Source organism: Aotus nancymaae, unplaced genomic scaffold (genome assembly GCF_030222135.1).
Source record: "Aotus nancymaae isolate 86718 unplaced genomic scaffold, 86718_ANA_hifiasm-v0.15.2.pri h1tg000011l, whole genome shotgun sequence".
Taxonomy (NCBI): Eukaryota; Metazoa; Chordata; class Mammalia; order Primates; family Aotidae; genus Aotus; species Aotus nancymaae.
The window spans coordinates 72,523,536-72,532,185 of record NW_026988422.1 but is presented as its reverse complement, the minus strand read 5'-3'; positions in this window follow the sequence as shown (position 1 = coordinate 72,532,185).

The window sequence follows — 8,650 nt, the reverse complement described above, 5'->3', positions numbered from 1 at the left end:
TTTTAAAACTTTAAAGCAATTGTTTTTCTCTTTGCTTGAGCAGTTTCCCATCTGTCAGGTGGCAAATGGGCTGCTGCTTTTTTAAAACATTTTTTAAAATTTCAAATTACCAAAGTAATACATATTCATTGATGAAAATATGATAAATATGAAGAGCCCAAAGAAAAACACTCATCTATAATCTCACCCTGCTGTTCATGAGAAAGCTGCTCATTTGAGATATGTACCTCCAGCCTAATACACACACACAAACACACTCCTACACATATACACATACACACATACAGACGTGCAAATGCGTGTACCCAGGCATATTACATATACACAAACAATGGGACTGTGCTGGACACGTGACTTTGTAATCTGCATGTTGTTACTTAGCAATATGTTATAAACATGTATCTTTAGATATTCTTATTTTATATATTTTTAATGACTGCACTGTGTTCCATCATATGGTTGGATATTTAAATTATTTCTGATTCCTTGCTATCATAATGAAAGCTTCAGTGTGCATTTTTTTGGTTATATATTCTCCAGTTCCTTAAAATAATTTGCTGAAGTAGAATTGCTTAAACAAAGGACATGTGTTTTTCCAAAGTTTTTTATACATATTGACATGTATTCCTCCAGAAAATTTGTACTGATGTAAACTTCTTGAAGCCAAATGCAAGAGCACTGCTTTCCCCTACACATATACCACAATATTGAGTATGCTAATGTTTAAAAATATCTTTGGTTAATGGGCTAACACATTAATATGTTAAGATGTGCTTCTGACTTCACAGGCCTAGACATGAAATCATAATACTATCAAAATATGAGGCAGTCTTCACCTGACTATCTCACTTCCTGATGCTTGAAGCTGTTCCGCACCCTATATCTCACTGTATCACTGTCTGTACAGCAACAATGCAAGGGAAAGCAGCAAAAAGAATAATAGGTAACAAAGATGTGTGTGCATACATACGTATTTAGATTTTGTTAAAATATGTATTCTTTATGTACACACGCTCATACTCACTTGCCCCCAAAATATATAAACATCATAACCAAAATATTAGCATTAGCTATCTTTGGAAGTTGGGATTGCAGATGTTTTTTATTGCTTTCCTTTTAATTTTTGATGTTTTCAAATTTTCTACAGTGACCATCTATTACTTTTGAAAATACATGTGCTCAAACAATAAATGAGATTTTTGTTTTCTAAACAAAATTCATACTGGTGTGCTAGGTAATAGCTTAGCACCTGCTGTTGTTCATTTCTTCTGTCCCCTTTCCTACCCCACGTGGCCCTCAGGTTTGGAAATCAGTGTGGGGAATTTGGGGGGGCTCAGTCATTAGAGGATCCAGATACTGGGACCAGCCTGCAATTAACCAACTGAAGCAAATCTCTGGGCTCCAGTTTCCTCAGCTTTGAAATAAGAAATTAGGGATGGCATTAGGTTTCAGCTCAAGATTCAGCCCTGCTGTAGTGGTGTGCTGCATTGAGAACATTTTGAAAGCTTAGCCCAAAACTGAAGACGGAAAGTTGGAAAGACATCTGTGATTGACTACTAATGTCTGTCATAGGAATAGGAGCAGAAATCTTCCAGTCCTGTGCAACACAGTTGCAGTGCCTTCCTCAGCCATCTCTAAAATCCCTTTCCAATCTTAAATTCTACTTTTTTGTGCTTCCTCATTTATTTTGCTTTTTCATATTACATTTTCCTGTTTCTAAATGCCTCACTTCTTAAGGATTATCAGAATTTTTTTTCCTCCGCTCTTCAAACTGGAGTGCAGTGGCATGACCTCCTGGGATCAACTGATCCTCCTGCCTCAGCCTCCCAAGGAGCTGAGACTACAGGTGTGTGCCACCATGCCCAGCTAACTTTTTCATTTTCATAGAGGTGGGGTCTCACCCTGTTGCCCAGGCTGGTCTCAAACTCCTGGACTCAAGCAATCCTCCTGCCTTGGCCTCCCAGAATGTTGTGATTACAGGCATGAGCCACTGCACCTGGCCAGAAATGTAATTTGGTTCAATAAATATTTGCTCTAGGAAATGTAAAGGTAAATAGGATTTGGTCCTTACTCCTGAGGAATCCCCAATCTTGGAGGTGCAGAAGTAGGGAATCCAGAATCGCATTTCACCAGAAGATTTCCTCGGACTGTAAAGGAGGCCCAGCCTAATGATGGTGAAGGGGCTCATCCGAAGGAAAAGGACAGGGATGCAGGGACCAGGTGCCTTGGAAAGAAAGGCCACTGTGCAGAAGAGGGAGGGGAGAGTCTGACTGGCTCTGAACTCATCCTTGCAGGCAGCCCTCTTCTGCCTCACCTGTCTCCAGTCACCTCCATGTGGCCTCTCAGGGCTGGCCATGGGGGAGCTGGTTGTGCTTCAGGATGAGCGTTTGCTGCCTTGCTGGGTCTTTGCTAGTGTTAGACAAATGTGGAAGTCAGGCGGTTGGGAGGGGGTAACTGGGTAGGTTGGTGTGGTCACAGGGTCCTTTCACTGTGCAGTGAGTGGTGTTGGATTAGACTGCCCCCATCCCAGGACATAGAGCATTGGCTCAGGGATGTGAGCTCTCAAAAGCCTGCTCGGCTCCAATCCCAGCATCTCTACTTACCATCCATGTGATCTTGGGCAAATTAAGAAGTCTCTTTGCTTCCGTTTCCTCATCTGTTAAGTGGGAATAATATGATTACTTAACCTCCTAGGGTTGTATGAGTAGTAAATGAGCTAATACATATTCAATACTTAGTTCTTGAATGTTGAATGAATAGGTCTATGTCTCCCTCTAGACAAAGTGTGTATACCATGATTCACCTTTGTGACTCTTAGCAGCCAAACATAGATTGTGCCAGAACTTTCAGCTACAAGCATGTTCCTCAGCCTTCCTCTTTTGGGAGAAAGACATGAGTTATAAAATGTGCAGCTGTGTGGGATTTGGAAATAAGGAAACTTCCTATGGACTGCCAGAGTCAGTAGAACTTCACCTAACCTTGTCTCTTCTCAACAGTTCTGTGGAGAGCATCATAATTTAGAGGACATGCAGGAACCTCAGCCAACAAAACAAACTTCAGGACCCAGCATCATGTTGACATTTTCAAGAGCAGGGCTTGTAGGGGGCAGGAGGAAGAGGGGACGAGAAGTCACCTTAGCTCCCTATGAACTGAAGGACCTCTTTGTGCTTCTGTTTTTTCCTCTATAAAAGTAGTTTGGGAAAATAGTATCATTGTTCTTCAAAAAGTAAATATAAAATGACCATATGACCTAGCAATTCCACTCCTAGGTATATAGACAAAAGAATTGAAAACTGATGTACATGCATGTTCATAGCAGCACTATTCCCAATAGCCAAAAGATGGAAACAACCCAAACATCTCTCAGTGGACAAATGGATAAGCAAATTGTATTTTCTTGCAATTGAATATTATTCAGCTGTTGCAAAGCAATGAAGTACTGATGCATGGAACTCAAAAACATTATGCTAAATGAAAGAAGCGTAGGTCACATGGTACATCATTCCAATTATATGAAACGTCCAGGATAGATAAGTTCACAGAGACAGAAAGTGTGTTGGTGGTTGCCATGGGCTGGAGGAGAAAGGGATGGGGAGTAACTGCTTACTGGGATAGAGTTTTCTCTTGAGTGATAGAAGTGTTTTGGAACTCAATAGAGGTGGTGGTCTCACAACATTGTGAATGTACTACGGGCCACTAGATTGTTCACGTTAAAATTATTCATTCTGTGTTATGTGAATTTCAATTCAACAACAAATAAACATTTTAAAAAGTAAATTATAGGGTAGGGAGGAAATAGGTTATGTACAAGTGGAGGGATGTTGAATTTCAGAAATGATTTTCCTTTCACCACGAGACAGTCTTTCCCATGTGAATGATGAACTTGGATCTTTCTGCCCAGACTCATCCTCTGAACTAAGGTGACTAAGGATTTAATCTGCCAGACCCCAGGGTGCAGAGGGTGGAGCCTCAAGGCTAGAGCAGAAGAAAGGTACCAATGTCCCAGGCCAGGTGGTGTACACGTATCTGGGGTGTAGACGTTACAGTCTCTTTGTCTTATGGGATTTCCTGGACCCTATCCCAGTACTTCAGATCCCTGGCCTCAAGAGGTTTTAGTGTCATAGCGTTGTGTTGTCATGGCCTTTGGCTCAGCCCTAACTTAACAGAATGTTTCACTTCCTTATTGGTTTACAAATAGGGACTTATTTATAGATGCACCTGTAAAAAGGTAAAATAAAAATATAATTTAAAACAAAATACAAATATTTATTTCTATAATTTATTCTATTTTATATAATACAAATACATGTATTATATTGTATAAGAAATAAAATAGGCTAAAATGCAAATAAAAACTTCTGTCACACTGTAATCTTACCACTGAACAGTTTGTATTCATCAGCATCATTCTCTCTGTAGGTTGAGTCACTGCAAGGGTTGTAGGGAGTCGAAGGGGTTTCTAACAAGTAAGAGTTGGCCCCCAAGCCCCTCCTCGTCACCTGCTAACTAAAAGTGGTGGAACCATTTCTAACCCCTAGAGCAGTAGGCTCAACCTTAGCACACATGGGAAGCACCTGGGGAGTTTTAAAAAATACTGATGTCCAGGTGAGTCAAATGTGCAGTCAAGGCTGCGAACCACTGGTCCCAGGCACCTCGGCCACTCTCAGGCTCAGCCTCAGGCTCAGGCAGATGTTTGTGATCATAGAAGGTAAGTGAGGAGGGGGACCCTCTTTTAAAAGCAGTCTGTGTGGCCCATCTGTCTGTGTTGTGTGGATTCCTAGAGTCCCTCCGCAGAGAGGACCTCGTCACATGACTGAGATTGGTTGGGCACATGGCTGCTACATCTCTCTGCTCGCAGAGCCCTCTACAAATAATGAATAAAGGATGGAAGGAATGGAAACAGTTGTTCTCTCAAAAGCCTGAGAATATAGGGAAGGTTTTCACATTTTGAAATGCTTTAAAGCAGATTCTAACACATTACAATGTAAATATCCATCATTACCTTTCTTTTAAGAGAGTTCTTTTACAGACTCTGAACATGTAAGTCTGTGCTGTTGTCCAAGCTGGCTCTCCTCCAGCTGACTTCTATTCTAAAACCACTGCCATGGCAAACTTCTGGGAAGGCACACAGGGAGCATGTTGTGGGGCTGGGGACAGGTCTCTGGCTGTGGCTCATCCCCTTTGGCCATTGAGGAGACCTGGTGGGGGAAGAAGGAAGGAAGATCAACCTTGCACATGGGACTTTATTAGAGGAGTGAAAAATGGGATGCTGTAGGTTACAGATTGTCCAGGTCACATTAATGTGTCTTGGTCACAGTGCTCCTTCGAAAAGATGCAGGACAAATCACGTGATGTACCTGGCATTCCTGTCCTTCCCTGAAAAATGGAGGAGGAAATGGGGGAGCCGTAGAAATAGATGACACCTGAGGCTTCATTTAGTTCAGATATTCTGGGACATGTTAAGTTTGAAAAGTAGGTCACTAACTGGCTGCTCGGAGGGAGAAGAAAGGAGACCGCTATTGAGGGAATAGTGTTCCGGAGGGTTTGGAGAAGGAACAGGGGAGATCAGGTGGCACTTAGGGACACAAGGGCACTCTGGACAAAAGTGAGCCTGGACACTTGGGCGGCTCTGTCCCCGGTTTCCCTCATCACCTGGAGGCTGCCACTCAGATTGTTAGGCAGAAAATGGCGGCAGGAGCAGCTTACTCTTCCCAGCTTCCCAGGGACATTGCTGTTGCCATGGTAATGGCTAGGCAGTGTGATATGTGGCTTTGTGCTGTGACCACCTCCTTCTTTGTTCTCATTCGAACTATAGGCACTACCTCTGGAGCTATAAGAAAGGGTCCAAGTAGGGAATTTCTGTGCTTATTTGACTCACCTCAGGAGCAAATCTCTTTCTCCCCTACCATTGCTTCTACACTGCAAGGGATTCGGTTTCCTGATTATAAGTTCTGAGGCACTCGGATCCTATTTCTTGAGGGAGGCAGAGACCAAAACCTTTGAAATGTGAGACCCACTAAACGAGCACAGAATAAAGTTTGGTCTGTCCCTTTGTTCTGTCTCTGTCAGTAGTAGCAAGAGATGCTTTATGGGAAGAACACAGTAGTTGCCTTCGGTAAAGTCAATTTCTAAAGGTTAGGGATGTGAGCCTCTTTGACTTGCCCCGTAATAACTCATTCTGGCTCCATCATTCATGTGAGCTCCTCTAAGCCCTTCTGGAACTTATTTATTCTTTCAGTCTTTATTGAATTCCAAAGGATAGAGGCAACCCCTGAGACTTGTGGTTGAGTTGTGCCCTCATCCATCAGCTGAGGACTCCAATGGTGAAGTAATGTTCTCTGTAGAAAATTCTCTGCTGGGGTTCTTTTCTTGGCTCTGCCACTAGAAAGCTATGATCCTGAGTGAAGTCCTTCAATCTCTCTGAGCCTAGGTTTCCTACCTAGAAAACAGAAGCAGGAGCATCTGGCAACCCCTAGCTCATGGGGTGGTTGCATTCTGAAGGCAGGGACTGTATCCCATTCCTCATTGCATCCCCAGGGCCTGACATGGTCCCTGGCACATCACAGTAATTCAGTGAAGGCTGTCAAATGGAATGGATAAAAGCAGACAACATGAGGGGTGATGCTTCTGAACCAGTTGGAGCTCTGGGTGATGAGCGAGAAGAGCCAACTACAAGTAACTTAAGTGAACACGGGGAGCTTCCAGTTCACATGGGAAGTCCAGGGGCGGAACTGCTTTCAGCCATGGCTAGATTCCTGGGACTCTGGGAAAGTACAAGGGCACAAACCACTGGAGCCAAAAAATAATTTTCTTATTTGGGGGCACACACCTCTTCAGGGACAGTCAGGAACTACCTTCAGTATAAAGACACCTTGTTTTTTTTTTTTGTTTTTTTTGGTTTTTTTTTGAGACGGAGTCTTGCTCTGTCACCCTGGTTGAAGTGCAGTGGTACAATCTCGGCTCACTGCAACCTCCACCTCTCAGGTTCAAGTGATTCTCTTGCCTCAGCCTCCCAAGCAGCTAGGACTACAGGCGTGCACCACGACACCTGGCTAACTTTTGTATTTTTAGTAGAGTCAGGGGTTCACTGTATTGACCAGGATGGTCTTGATCTCTTGACCTCATGATCTGCCCGCCTCGACCTCCCAAAGTGCTAGGATTACAGGCACAAGCCACTGTGCCCAGTTAACACCTTGTTTGTAATCCTGCCCTGCCCTTCCAAGTTAATAGACCTTGGGCGAGTTTCGTTTTTTTTTTTTTTTTTCTAAGCCCTGGCTTTTACCTCTCTATGACAAGGATAAGAGTATTTGCTTTGTGTAGGGTATGCTATGGTTTAAATGTTTGTGTCTCCCCAGAATTCATGTAAAAATTCTCACCCCCAAGGGGATGATATTAGGAGGTATTTGGGAGGTGACTAAGCCATGAGGGCAGAGTCTTTATGAATGGGATTAGTGCCCTTATGAAATGCACCTCTGAGAGCTTGTTTGTTCCTTCTACCATGTGAGGGCACAGTGAGGAGATGCTGTCTATGAACAAGGAAGCCAGTCCTCACCATACACAAACCTGCTGGTACTTTGGTCTTGCACTTCCCAGCCTTCAAAGCCAAGAGATATAAATTATGTAGTTTCGAAGCTACCCAGTCTATGGTATTGTTACAGCAGCCGGAATGGACTAAGACAGGATAGCTGTAAAGCTCAAAAGAGTTAAAAATGTGAAAAATTACTAACAGCCTTAAAATGTAATTTTAAAGCAAAGTGGCATGTGTATTATTATTGTTTTAAGTAAGCATGAAAGCTTAAAGCATTTTTCAGGAATTCATTTTATAATGAGTGCTCAGGACATCTTTGTGTCGGTCAATTCCTGTGCTGACTTAGAATTTATTGAGTCTTTTGCATGGATTATCGCATTTAGCCCTTACCTCACTCTATGTGATGGGTACTATTCTTAGATTCTACTCCTAGAGGAGGAAACTGAGGCTTTATGATGTAAGTCTCCAAGGAACACAGAGGGGAGGCAGGAGGACTGAAACTCCAATCTGACTACACAGCCTGAGTGTCATGCCTGGGGATGCTGCGTATGTTCTGGAGGTTTTCTCTCCCACCATGGCGTGTCAGTGCTGGATGGGACTCAAATATTGTAGAGTGCAAGTGCCCCATCTCACCAAGGCCCAGTGGAGCCAGGACTTTGCCCCAGCATTCTGACTTCTGTTCTTCATCTACCAGAGCTTCTGGAAGCCACAGAAAACTTAACCAAAGGGATGCATTAAAAGAGAGCTCATGAAATTGCCGAAGTGGCTGGAGAATCAGGCTGGGCTCATGCACACAAGAGCAATGCCCCGATCATGCTGCAGAACTGGCCAGCAGGACACTCCATCCACTACTACGGAGCACCATACACAATACTGCCACCAGCACCAGATACCACCCCTAGCTTCAGGCCACTGTCACTGCCCCCCAACCCCCACTCCAACACTCTATCTTGCTGCATCTTCTACCATTCCTGCTTCTTTATGTTGCTAACCCTGGATGCAAACTCTGGTTAAGTACATCTGACGAGTGGAGCCTCTGTCATGTGCCCATGTCCTAGCTGCAAGGGAGGCTGGGAAAGCAAGTGTATGGCAATTTCTGCTTTTGAAGTGAGAAGCAATGCT